General features: G+C 44.1%; 1 protein-coding gene across 1 annotated transcript in view; it reads right to left on the minus strand.

Annotated features, from left to right (window-relative positions):
- MAPK6 (mitogen-activated protein kinase 6) overlaps positions 1–14,070 on the minus strand; it is a 29,027-nt gene extending 14,957 nt beyond the window's left edge. Inside the window, exon 1 of the mRNA XM_010391182.4 lies at positions 13,887–14,070. The gene's annotated coding sequence lies outside the window, so the exon portion shown is untranslated. The remainder of the gene's footprint in view (positions 1–13,886) is intronic.
- Positions 14,071–14,427: the final 357 nt, after the last annotated feature.

Raw genomic sequence — 14,427 nt, forward strand, 5'->3', positions numbered from 1 at the left:
TTTTGCTGGTTAAACAGAAGTTATTTATAGCTAGTACTAGGACAGAAGTTACATGCAAGAGGGCTCTATTACTCTGCTGCCATTTGGACAGAAGCATCCAATTGACCCTTGCACTTTTAGATCATGTAACTTTATTTTTTTTAATAAACAAGTCGTATATCAACATCCAAGGATCTCCCTACTCAGCTTTTCTGAAGTTTTAAAAGTAACTTTTAAACTCTCTTCAGTTATGCAGCCAAACATTCTCTGTTTCAATTAGTCAGATGCACTGCTAGCTCTGATACTGACCCCACCACCAGGAGAGGTGAGCTGGGCATTTGGTAGCACAGCACTGTATTAACAGCACACTCACAGAAGTCACTAACCAAACTGACACTTTATATTACAATGCTTGTTAACTGATAGGCAGCTCACCGTGCTGCCAACAGTACAGAAAAGTCAGAAACAAAGCTGCAGTCCTTCTGCCCACCCAGCAAAACAGAGCTGGAAGATTAGAGCACTGCTGCTCCAGAATGCCTGCATTTAAACACACTCCATAAAGAAAAAAACTGCAGGAGTGCATACTTGGAAGAGGTGATGTTAGGACGGCAACCAGAGCCAAGCCACAGAGGAGTTTTTACTTGAATTAAAGAAAGAGATTTGGGGCTTAAAAAAAGGCAGGAGCAGCAGTGGTTGTATGTCTAAATCCAGAGCTATTTAGTTAATTAAAGAACCCCTCCATCCATACGAAGTATTTTCATTATGAGAAACAAAAGAGCAAGCTGATCCTCAGATTCTAGAGTGCTGAAGTAAGAAAAAAATTATATTACATCCTTGAAACAGCAGCTGGAGAGCCCATAATCCATGTCCACTGGGACCATTTGCCAATATCCCCAGTGTCAATTCAGTCAGGTGGAGAAGTTGCACATCCATGGAGTTTGCTCTGCAGCAGCCCAGACTGTTTGAAAAGTAGTTTAACAAACACAGAGGAGATTTGCAGTAAGCAGCAAGCTTCCTCACTTGGGTAGCACATGCTTACTCATTAATCTCCCATAGCCCAGAAGTGCCACCAGTTTCTGGGCTCTTAATTCATGGGTCATGAACTGCATTCTCTTTTTTCCCCTCCACATTCTTTTCTGCCATTCCAAGAGTGTAGTTTGTGGTAGGATTTAGTGAATGAGATCCTTCAGTCTTGAGGAAAATCGTGCAACAAGGAAGAGCATAGTGGAGGAATGTTACTTGTCTTCAGCCTCACTATTTATAGTATTACAATACACATGATAGTTGCTCAGAATTTAATTGTGTGTCACATGGCAGTTTATAACTATTTAATCCATCAAATTGCTAATCTGTTTTCAGATTTTTAATATCCTATTGATTAGGCTATAAATTACTGTGACAATTTTTTTCCACATTTCCCACAAGAATGCAATTTCATAGCACGTAGATGATATGCTAGACGATACCAACCCATTCTAAAACACTGGCAGAGATTAACTGTCAGTGAAATGCAGAACAAGAAAAGAACTGGATTTCAAAGGTCATAAAGACCAGCAATTAAAAAATAATTAGAACTGAAGCAATGATTCATTTATTATATCCAAGTTCAAAAAGATCAAACAGTAAATTCCAGTGTAATATTCCAGTCCTGTGTGTGAATTGTTACTCGTGGCATAAAAGGGAACGAAGTATTTTTAAGTGTCCACACCCATTATGATTGGCAAGGGAAGAAAGATTTGGAGACGGTTTGAAAAGGTTGCCCAAGGTAACTTGGCAGCTCCAGGCTTTTGTCTCAGTTTCACTGCTTGACTTACACGTCCTCCCAGAAGAAGCAAAATGTGTCCTAGGATACATTTTTAAGGACTGACCATATTTCTTACCAAAGTCTAAGATGAATTTGCATGTGAATAGGCATGAGTTTAAAGAAAAAGTATACTTATTAAAAGGGGATGGGGAGAGGTTCAAGAAACACCCAGTTTCTGCTGTCTCCTTGGCTTATTCCTGCTTATCTGTGCTCTGAGCCCTGCAGTACAATTTAGTTTTCCTGGCACAGGTCTGAAGAGTTTTTAATAGTTTGTGTCTCCTTTAACTGCTGCCTCTTCCAATCAGCCTAGTTCTCTGCAGGTGTTAAGCAAAGCCTTTACAAATCACTTGCTCTTCCAGCTTAGTTTCATAGTGCTGATGTTCAGCACAAACAGCACAGATAAATTTGAGTTTCACTGGCAACCCAATAGCTCAGGTGGCTTCATTTCCTGGGCACCTTCATTTCCTGGAAATGTCAGACTCTACCTTGCCATAATGGACACAGGGTTTTTTATTTGTTCTTTTTAACACAAACACTTTTTTCTAACAAGCACTCACTCTCTGGATTGGCAGACCTTAAAATTTTCCCAATAAATCCCAAAATATAATTCCTATCAGCATTATTATCAGATAACCACACAGAAGTTGTCATCTTAAAAACTTTCTACAAATGTCTGTGTCAAGATCCCTTTTTAGTTAAAGTCTGCTTGGTGGTCGGCAGAGCTGCCTGGGCACAGACAACATGCTATCACCTCATTTGGGCTCACTTGGATGGGCCTGACTTTGCTAGAGCAGGATTTGTACCATGTACATTCTGATCAGGAAAGAAACTATGACAGAGGACTTGGAATAAAGGACAAACCCATACCCTAAGATCTTCGTTCCTGTGTGAAACAATAGACAGACTGGAAAAGAACAGACCATTAACAGAGACCAATTCAAACCAGAGGCAGCAAAGTACAAAGGGCAAATGGAGGTGGAAGAAGAAAGTCACAGAAGATGTTCAACTTTGAGGCTAGAAATAAATGGGTTATGTGACATACTTTGGAAATTCTGTAGGACAAAAAAGTCATTAAACACTTGAAACAGAACAAGTCATTCTTCCCCCTTGGTAGATGATCAGTGATCTAGGACACAGCTGGCTGCATGCAGGCCCCCTGCTTAATATCACACAGTTTTATTAAGTCAGGCAATTCCATTGCCTACTTTTTCTATGTTTTAAACAACACTGAGCACAGGGGACACAGCGGCTGCCTAAAGCAGGAGTTGGCAGAGCCATGTCAGTAAAGAGAGAAGAGGAAAGCTTAGAAAGCTTGCCTTGTAGCTGGGTCATCACTGGAAGCATTAACCCTCTGTGTGTAAGGCTGGAGCTCTCCCAGATTCTCAGCCTTCCATTATTTCCTCATTAGTTTACCTTGCACAGAGATAGCTTGCACAGAACAGCAAACATATTGAGAAATTTACTGAGGTAGGCAATTAAGACAGTATGTGTGTCAGGTCTAATTTTTTAAAGGATGACTAGTACCAACATTTTCACACTCGTGTGTTCCAAGTGACCCAAGTTGCTTCTAAGTTCCCAGCATGGGACATTGGAGGTATGCTGGAGTCAGGCTGTAGATCCAGTCAGTGGATGAATCTACAGCTGAAAAGTATTCTACAGGAGGGCAAGGCAAAGTGTGGGATGAAGTGGAAACAAGAAGCACCAAATGTTTTTGTCCCAGCACTGCAGGTGCAAGAGAATTCAGTGTGCAGTGGTTCTTCCCCATTCAGACCTTCAGCAAGGCACCATTCTCATCCTCACCTCCAAAACATCAAGTGAAGTGGTTAGGAGAACACATCTGCCAACTGAAGTGGCACCAGAGCACAATTGTCTGAGGCCTCTGTGCTGGTTACTGCATCAGCTGAAGTGCTGCTAGAGCTGAAAGGCAGCAGATATTATTTAAATACCTGTAATACCTTGAGTACTCCAAGGTGGAGAGATGCCCTGGAAGCAGGACTGGGTGCTCTCAGCAAAAGATACATTTGGTTTTGGAAAATATGTCAGCTCACAAGTTATGAAGGCCTGATGATGGATTTATATAGAACAATTCTGTGTTTTTGTAGAACTATTGCATTTAATTGCAGGAATATACATATTGCTATGCAGAACTGTTCTTGTTCATTCTCATAGCACTGTAAATCTTCCTACATGTAGCATTTTGATTCCTATTGCATTACAGAGATAAAGCCTCTGGTGTGATTGTAAATACAGCTGGTGCTGCAGAGTTTGTAATTTACAGGGAAGAAAAAATTGGACTAACATTCACTAACATTTTCATCCACACCAGAATCCTCTTGAAATACATTTACAGGGGGCATAGCTCAATACAAATACATGGGTACTGTGAAAAAAGGATGAAACAAACTGCACTGGGAGGCACTTTGACAAACCATGCCTTTGTGACTGCTCAGGCAAAGGCCATCCTGCAATTCCATTTGCTCCACACACAGCGGTCCCCAGCATGCCCCAGCGCAGGGATGCGGCTGTTTCACAGGCAAGCAGCACATTGGATGGCTAAAGATAAAGGGCCATGCGGTGCCAGCAGGGTCCGGGCAGGCCTGTGGGAGGCAGATATGAGTTCTGCTGCTCTGGGTGCGTTTTGGCTGTGGCCAGCGCCCTTTTTCAGGATTCCCAAAATAGCATTTATCAAAAGCAGCAGGTTGACTGGAAACACACTGCTTCACGTAGTGACTGCAACTGTCCCTGCCAGACTCCCTCCCAGTCAGTCTCCTGAAGCTAAAGAGATTGAAAATCTAAGAAATATCAGAAAGTAGGGACTTTTTGTAGGGCATCTATCATCAAATTATACAGCGAATACTCAGCATTGCAAAAACTACCTTGAGTCACTTTTGTTGTATTGTCAGATAGCAAAACCCAAAGTTTTCATTTCACTAACAAATATATTTTGGAAACACCTCCTCCCCCTTAATACTCTGTAACTTTTTCTCAGTACATCTTGCACCATCCATTTCTAAAGATTTCCCCAAAAAACATATGGGACTATTCAATTCCCCATATTCCCCAACACCATTTATGTCTTAGCTTTCATTAAAATTTTCAAGATTGCTTCAGGTTTTCTCAGCAGTTTTGAGTCACTTGCTGGGAGGGATTACATTTCCAAAGTATTTGTTTTCTCATGAAAACTGGGTTTTGCTTATGTGCCAGAATCAGCAGACGTCTTATAAATAGCTTTGGATAGATGACAGGAAATGATGCAAGATCTCAGGCCACTCTACAGAAGACAACTGTTTGAAGTGCTGAGGAAAGACAGACTTGCACCATTGGCTACTGCACAGGGGGAAAAATTAATGCACAGAAGCATCATTTGCTACAAAGGGTATTAGGCTTATGAAACACAAGACCTCTTATTACAACTCAAGCAAAAAGTATTTTCTTGCAATTGCACTACAATGAGAAACAAGAAAATTAATTTTTCCTTTGAAGAGGAAAAACTGACCAGAATTGTCTAAACTCGCTTTGTCTTTTACTCTTGGGGAGAAAAGACACTCTCCTTACATGCTATAAATGCCAACACACACATTGGAAATTCTCCAGGCTCTGACTGGTGCCAAACACTGGGATCATCTTCCTACACTGGCATTTGCCTTTAGCTTCAGCAAAGTCTCTTCCAACTCAAAGTGCTTTAAATGGGCTGCAATAACAGACACCTAGAGGTTAAGCTGTGTCTATTCATCTCATCTGAAGAACTCCCTGTTACTCTTTGCAGTAGTAATACAGAATGGAACATTAACTCCTGGTGTCATTTTGTTTCTATCAGCTCCCATGAAGATAAAGCACAGTAATTTAACCCCCAATAAATGCTTTATTTGGAATAGGGGCAAACTCTCAGCATTCTTAAGTTTATGACAAAACTTTGAACAGATGTAGCCTTAACACAGAGACTCCAACCTTCTCCTGCAGTACCAAGCTGGCTCCTTTTCCTAACAGCAGGAAGCACCTCTCAGCCCACTGCCTGCCATGCTTTGGCACTGTGCATGGCTGGACAACGTGCTACACGTGGAGGGCTACTAAATTAGTGAGAAATACATGGTGTGCCTCCCCAGCAGGTGTGCTTTTCCAGTCAGTCAGTCCAGACAGGGATGCATGTAAGCCCTCTACATTCTCACGTTACAGTTCAGCATCGTGTGGGCCTCAAAGCAGGCGTAGACTGGTCTCCCTTCTGCCCAAAACTGGGCACTGGAAGAGCATCAGCATTAGGCACACAGCTCATCTGCACACCATCATGACCCTCCCCAGTGCTTTCTTCCCCAGAGACAGCATCGGGAGGCTTGCCTGGGATTCCTGCTGAGGTTTTACTTCAAGAGAGAATGGCATATTTGATCCCTGTCATGACTGTACCTCAGAGGCATCCTACTTTCAGGAGAGGATGGTTTCTACCCAGGATTTTTGAGTTACCTGTTCTTCTGACAGACAGAAGAGCCTAGAAGCACTCCTACCTAGGAAAGGAATAAATCATGCATGACACATTTTTTGTACTGAGTAACTCATTTTACCCATGGTCTACACTTTTGTGAGTCTGAAGAACAAACTCTTTTTTTTTTCTTCAGTGAAGACATAAAATCTGACTGAATCTTTATTATATTGGAAATGTAAGATTTATTACCTCTCTTAGAGGTACAACAGTGCTGAAACTGGGTCATCCCAAACTTTTTCAGTTAAGGGCTAGACAAATGAAATCCATCTGTCCATGTATACACTGCAGGACATAAAAACAAATCGCTCTGTTGGTGGATACTAACACATACACATACACTGTGTGTGCAGGAGAGTAAGAGGGAAGGTGGGCAAGGCTGTTAGCCTTTGCAGAGCTCAATGAGAGCTCCGGTGCCAGTTGGTCCAACTGACCTTCATGACCTTAATTCTTCTCAGAAATGCCTCCATTGGACATCCCAGTGCTGGGGAAGCTCTGGGAAGCAGTCCTCAACCCAGACAGTTATCTTGTAGAGGTAAACCTTTATTGAAGGGTTATACCTAGAGGTTCTTTCATTATATAAATAGCAAGATTTACCCTGCAAGTGAACTGGAATTAGGAAAGGTAAAGAGGTAGAGAAAGCTTCTGCTCGTAAGTGCATCAGCATTCTCTTATCTCCAGCATATCTTTAAACAGTTTTCAACTGCAAATTTCAACAGTCAAAAACTGTTAAATGAAAACTTAAGAGATACCCTGTGCACCTAAAAGTTATAGTTTTTTAAAAGAAAAAGTTATTCCTTCCTCATTCTTTGTGTTTTATGAAACACAAGAGAACCATTTAAGCCTCAATTAAAATAAAAGCAATTCCTGATAAATCTATTTTAGTAAACACAGTAAGTTGCTAACCATTATCTCATATTTCTTCTTATTGTTTAATCAGGACACTCCCAAAACAAAAGCAATCAAGATGACTCAAAGAAGATGAGTTCCAACCTTTGGACCAGCTCTAACTGCAATAATTCTCATGATTGCTGCAATTCAGCAGACTCCAGCATGATAGTAGTGTTCACGTGTGCTCCACGACCTGCTCCAGCACTGCCCTGGGTGACAGCAGGAGCTGCTACATGGTTCCTGTGTGTAATCTGATGTCCCCAGCTCACAGCACCACAAACCAGCTGACAGAGCTTGCATCCATTATCACAGAGGTCAGGTGCACAAACCCTTTCACTCGTGTTCAGTAGTGGGAGTGACAAGGCCAGGCTGCACTGTGGGAGTTCTTACCTGGCCACCCAAAGCAATCAAGAACCAGCTTAGCCACCAGACAAGAGTGAGCAAACTCTTCCTGTGTCCTGAAATGGCGGCCCAGAGGAGTGAGATTGCAGCTTACAAAGCTCTCACCTTTTTCTTGCTGTTAACTTTTCCAGGACAGCCTGTCTGTCCTTGATTTCTGTGTTGGAAAAGGTATATCCCAGAAATCAAGACGGAAGACTCAGCCCTTGCTTTCAGAGTCAAACCATACTGCCAGGGCTGGACTAGGAATCTCATTACCACTGCGCAAGCCATCCTGCTCCAAGGGCTACTCCAAGGAGGGCTTAACACTCCCAAGCCTGTCTGTCAGAGATGCTTGACAAAGACTTCACAAAGCAGCACAATATTTGTCAAAACCAAGGTGGTGATCTTCCCCTCAACCCAACAAGGGTTTTGAGATGTCAGCTGTTTATTCTCTCCTGACAGACTACCCAAGCTGGTATTTCCACAACTGCATGGACTATCTAGATACTTCCTAGAAGTAAAGTGAGATTATTATGGTTTGTGATAACATCCCTGTTTAAATAATTAAGGCAACCATCTGCTTGTAGTAAAATTGATTCAAGGACTACACGTACAATTTGCGATCAAAGTACTACCCTGAACCCCGTGTTTATCATGCCAGCTCCAAAGACGTTTGTTAGTAAACAACAGCAACGTAATCATTGCTAGGCAGCAGGGAGTCAGAGGCAGGGCTTGACCAGGCTGCTGTCAACTAAGAAATGTCAGCGAAGAACCTGTGGGGACTGCTGAAATCAAGGGAAGCAGCAGGGCAGTAATGGAAACTTTTGAACCTTTTCACGCAGAGGAACAAGAAGATTTAGCTTTCTGATTGCTGAAATGTTTCAGATAGCAGGAGAACATGGGAATATGGGCCTTCATGACAGCTAGTACTCTTCTCTGACCTTGGAAGAGAGTTCCATGGGGCATGACAATCACAGTAATCAGAACAAGCTCTATCTGCTCTGATACAGCTTTACTGCAGGAGCAGATTTTCCTTTTTCTCCTCACAAGTGCTCGGTGCTCTCCTTCATTCATTGCACAAGAAAGTTCTCACCTGATTACCAGCAACTGGATACCAAAAAACCAAAGCCAGAGTACTGCCCTATGTGCTATTCATCACATATTTCCCCAGTCTGAGGACAGAACCACCAGCATTTAAGGGCTCTGAAAATAACCATTAAATTAATTTCTACAATCTGCAAGACTGTCAGAATATTATCATTCCCACTGTTCTGAACTGAGTCACAAAAGAACAAGGTCAAAGTAGCCCTTAATAGCAGATTTAAGATTACTAGAACTGAATTTTGCAAGGGTTTGGTAATTTATTCCACTGTTCAGCTTTTCAACTCACTTTTCAAAGTCCTCGGTCCTGGCACCAAGTACAGATCCCCAGAGCTCTGAATCCTCAGTTGCAAGTTATTCTAGGCTTTGTCCAGGCAGTTCTGATTTTCACCAGCAGCAGAAGCCCCCGAGTATCTGAGCTTGTACACCCTGAGTAGCTGTGTTTGCACCCCTCTGTGCCAGTGTCTCCACTCCCTCTCAGAGCCCATCTAGTTTCTCCAAGTCTCTCCCATTTCCTGGCTTCTATTTTCTTTTCTCCTGTCCAATTAAAACCTCATTTTTACAAACTTTCTTTCCAAACCTGTTTCTTAAAAGTTCCCTACCTATTTGGTCCTTGTTTCTTCCACACGTGAGTCACGTAGCTGCTGGAGCCAACAGGAGCCACTAAAAGCAGTACATGGGAGGAACAGTCCACTTAAATTCAATTAAGGTGCTTAATCCCAACTTAGCCTGCAGAAACCTGTGGATGCAGTCACAGGAAAATTTCTGTTCAGGAGCTGTGTGGGCTAGAGCACACCCAGGACTCACAGCATGGGAATTTATCTGCTAACAGATCTCTCAGTCTGCAAAACCTGAGGTCTCCAGTTCGCAAACGCCAAGAAAGAACAACCATGCATTTTTGATTCTGGATTTCAAGAGTTCCCTCCTCTTCTGAAACAGGCAAAAGTCTTTTAAAAACTTCTTTCTGTTTGCTTGTTTTTAGGTAGGGCAAAATCAGTGATCTCCTCTGCCCCGGTTCTTGTCAAATAAGCTAAACATTCCAGCAAAGTTCAGATTTGGAAATCTACCTGGCACAAAAATGTTTCCATCTGAAGAACTAGCTGTCAGCAAAGTCATGGTCTACCAAAAGAACCTTGCCCGAGCCACCAGGATGCTGCAAGTCCCAAAGTGCTGTGGTGACTCTGCTTCCCGCAGGTGCAGCCTCTCCCCAATCCCGCTCCTCTGCCGTGCACGGGAACGGGCGCGTTCACACGTTCTCCCCCAGCAGAAGGTGCACAGAGAGCTCACACGGGCTGCCTCACCTCTCCAGGGTGTACAGAAAGCTCACACCGGCTGCCTCACCTCTCCAGGGCGCACAGAGAGCTCACACGGGCTGCCTCACCTCTCCAGGGTGTACAGAGAGCTCACACGGGCTGCCTCACCTCTCCAGGGCGCACACAGAGCTCACACGGGCTGCCTCACCTCTCCAGGGTGTACAGAGAGCTCACACGGGCTGCCTCACCTCTCCAGGGTGTACAGAGAGCTCACACGGGCTGCCTCACCTCTCCAGGGCGCACACAGAGCTCACACGGGCTGCCTCACCTCTCCAGGGTGTACAGAGAGCTCACACGGGCTGCCTCACCTCTCCAGGGCGTACAGAAAGCTCACACCGGCTGCCTCACCTCTCCAGGGCGTACAGAAAGCTCACACGGGCTGCCTCACCTCTCCAGGGTGTACAGAAAGCTCACACGGGCTGCCTCACCTCTCCAGGGTGTACAGAGAGCTCACACGGGCTGCCTCACCTCTCCAGGGCGTACAGAAAGCTCACACGGGCTGCCTCACCTCTCCAGGGCGTACAGAAAGCTCACACCGGCTGCCTCACCTCTCCAGGGCGTACAGAAAGCTCACACCGGCTGCCTCACCTCTCCAGGGCGTACAGAAAGCTCACACGGGCTGCCTCACCTCTCCAGGGTGTACAGAGAGCTCACACGGGCTGCCTCACCTCTCCAGGGTGTACAGAGAGCTCACACGGGCTGCCTCACCTCTCCAGGGTGTACAGAGAGCTCACACGGGCTGCCTCACCTCTCCAAGGTGCCTTCTGATATTCCCAGGCAAGAAAGCTGCTAGCTGTCAAGGAAGGTGGTGGTAAAGGAGTCTTGCTACACAGCAATGGATTATGGAGGAAAAGAAGTGACCCAGAGCGTTTCTGAGGAGGAATTGTCCCTGTCAGTGCCCAACCCATGGGTGGGTGACAGGTTGCTGGGGGAGCACAGGTTGTCAGGGAGTGAGGGGCACCTGCTGCTGCGATGCAGGGGACCCTATTCAAGCTTCCCTTCCCCTTCACAAACCTGTTTTGGACAAAGGCCCTCAGCAGTGCAAAGCAGGAGGCTGTAAGAAAATATCCCGCTCTCCAGGACAAAGTTTTTTGCTATTCTTTTGCTCCAATGTGTGGCCACACGGCCTCTCTCACCACCCAAACCCTGCCTGGTGTCCTGGTGCAGACCCCACACTCCTCACTGCAGCTGCTGCTGCACGGCTGTGGGGCAGCCAGTGCTACAGGGACACAGAACTACAGGGAGAGACCCAGCCATTAGGGGAACACAACACTGAAGGAGATGAGCTAAGTGTTTCAACAGTCTCCATCATCAGATTTTGGCTGATTGGAGAGATGGACAGAAACCACGTGTGACTGCGTGCAGGGGATGAGGAGGATGTCAGCATTAGCCCAGCTTTCTGATGGTTACAGAGGCTGTAATTTCATTTTCTTTCCATTGTATCCTATGTGAAAAGCATTCCAAGTCGTGCCGCACCCCCTAAATCCTATTAAGAAAAACTAGACCTTGCAAAGCTGTTTTCCAGTGTGACGAATTCAGGTTTTGTGGCTCTCTGACAGTTTTCCATTAACTCCCGACTGAGCAGAAGCGACCAGGTCACCGAACACCAGGAGAGCAGGACTCCTTGCCCAGATGCCTTGCCTGGGCTCAGTCTACTTCTTGGAGCCCCCATCTCCAGCCTCAGCAGAGCCCATCACACCCCTCTGCCACTCAGCAGCAGGCAGGTGTGAGCAGGAGGCCTGAAGGAGAGACAGCTCATCCCACACTCCTGCTGCAGGGTTAATCTGCAGCACACGGCCACCCTGGGCACCTGGGGGACACCCTCTGCTGCGGGAGGGACTGTCTCACCTGCAGCACGGACTGCCTGAGCCCTCCAGCATCACACTGGCTGCCGAGGCAGGCAGCATCTGAGAAATACTTCCCCAAACCTGCCCTTGTGTTCTTTAAAACAAGCTTTTGTTTATGCTGCTGCTGGTGAAATATACCTGAGAATATGTCTGAAGTATACGGAAAATAACCTGAGTCCCCAGTCTACCTTCAGTTATATTTTTCCTGAAGCTCTGAGGCTCCCGTCCCTCTGCAGAGCAAACACAGCATTTGCAGGAATAAAGCTGCACTTACGTAAGTCTCTGAGAATGCCAAGTTGAAAGTATGACAGAGGAAAAACTTCTGGTAAAAACCTATTTTTTGTCATTTCAAGAGATCTAATCTATCTTCTGTGCATTCCTGACCTTCAGAAAGCATTTTCATCTCACACATTAAGTATAACAATCCTCTTAACAGGGAACATTTTGTTAGAGCTTTAAATTGGGTTACATAAATTATTTGTAGTTCTGACAGCAGGTTTCTCTTCCGTCCACGAGGACAGTTGTTACGAGATTGCTACAAGGTTCATTTGCAATCACTGCAGATAATCATCTGAAGGGACTGTTTGAAAGGAGATTTTATGTGGGGCATATGCTACCAGTTTCTTAAGGCTTTTTATAAAAGCAGCATTTTTGCCAAATAATTTCCAGTACAGTAACATGCATGAGAATTAAGACATCCCTGACATGAATGGCAAACTGAGAGAACAGAAGTTTCTAAGTCCCACAAACTTGAGGGGGTACAGAACACAAAGGGAGCCCCCCCCCAAAAAAAAAAAAAAAGCATGGTACTGAACACATCTCAATCCATGGTTTTACTTTTGCTGACTGCAGTAGGAATTGCAAACAGTCAGGATGAGGCTCTTTGTTCCCGCTAGGTACTTGTTCAGAAAAAAAACAGTGTGGAAAAATTATTCAGCAGTTACAGCACTACTTTTAGCATTGTATCAGAGCAGTCAGTGACTTAGAAACACAGTTTGCAGTACTCTCCATTCTTTCTTCTCCTCAGCCCCAGCCAGGCATGGGCTTAGACACTGGTTTTGAATGGGAAGAGTTCTCTGGCAGCAGAGCCCTCCTGCCTCCCTTTCTCTTGTCACTGGTCAGGCTGATTGGGGAAAGGAAGTTTCTACTGATTTTGTCATGGGTGGGAAAAGAAAGGCATCATTTATAAATTTGGATTAATATTTAGGTTTTCTATTATATTATCCACCCCTCCCCCCCCCCCGTAAAGCAATATTTTATTAAAATTGAAAGTATTTTGTTTGACTTTAAGAGCAACGATTTACCAAAACAAAGTTTTAAAATAAGAACTTTCAAATGAAAATACGGACATTCAATTTTTAAATCTTTGTAAGAGCATTTCAGATTTTTTTTCTCCCAACAAGAGCAAAAAGTTTCACCCAATGCTAAATACAAGCCAATCCAGTAAACCTGATTTCTACACTCCTGCTGACATTACATTCTCCTCAACAGTGGTACAGAAACCAACAAACCCTTCTGCAACATCAGAGTACTCCAAGGAGCAACATTTTCAAGAAGGAGAAAACCTGTGTGTCTGTAAAGCACACACACACACAAACACAAGAACCATGCAAAAAACCCCCCATGCTCAGCAGAGGGGACCTTTACCCACAAAACTTAACATCTACTAACATTTCCAAATCTGCCTAGGAATGCTTTCCCTTGCTATTTCCAGTTGTATTGAGCTAGCTCGTGGTGTTTTATCTTTCCCTCCCCTTCTTTATGCAATGCCAAACATTTATTTTCAGCAGTCTATGCAGAGTTGTCTCATGGTTTTATCAGCAGTCTTTCTTATAATACTTTATCTACAGAGAATGCAATGCATTAGGACTTCTAGGGACAATGTTATTGTCCCTAGCTATTCCTATGAATTATCTAGAGACACTAGCTGATTAAAATGAAATTATTTTATTTCTGTAAAAGACAAAATATTAATATTTTGGCAATTCTCAGAGAGAAAGAGATGTTTCTAAGTGTTAGTTAGAAAGGTTGATCTTTATACTTCTTTCTCTCTAAACAAACAGATCTCATGGGAGAATACACACAGACATTTAACTTACCATTACTGCAGCTATCTTTTGACTTCCTCAGTATCATTAATATTTAAGCAGAAAGAACAGAACAAACAATTATCCTAATGATACCACACCAGAACTAACAAAGTAATTTTTAAAAAGTCATCCAGAAGAAGTGAGAAGGTCAACCAGAAAGCACGAGTCAGGAATAGCTGTGCTCCGAGGAGGAGGGAAAGGTTATGTTGCTGTGATATGAGTAGTGCACAGCTGTTACTCTAGTAATAATTCATCATATTAATATTTAAATGAGAGGAGGAGGGCACGAGACTGTGTGTGACTCAGTGGTCCCTCCCTGTCCTCAAGCAGAAAAACAGGCCACCAATACAGAAAGAGCATTAGGAGCTGCGGAGTGGGAAGGTTTGTTTTCATTACCTCGTGAATAAAAGTGGGCAGACTGGTCCCTGAAGAAGTCTAGAAATTGTCCTGCTTTTACTAGAGCAAGTCAAATTCTGTTTCTAGTCTCAGAAGCAGCCATTGCCTAATGAACAAATTGATCCAGCCAGCAGTGCTCCAGGTCTGCACGTGG

The sequence above is a fragment of the Corvus cornix genome, chromosome 10 (assembly GCF_000738735.6).
Source record: "Corvus cornix cornix isolate S_Up_H32 chromosome 10, ASM73873v5, whole genome shotgun sequence".
In the NCBI taxonomy this organism is placed as follows: Eukaryota; Metazoa; Chordata; class Aves; order Passeriformes; family Corvidae; genus Corvus; species Corvus cornix.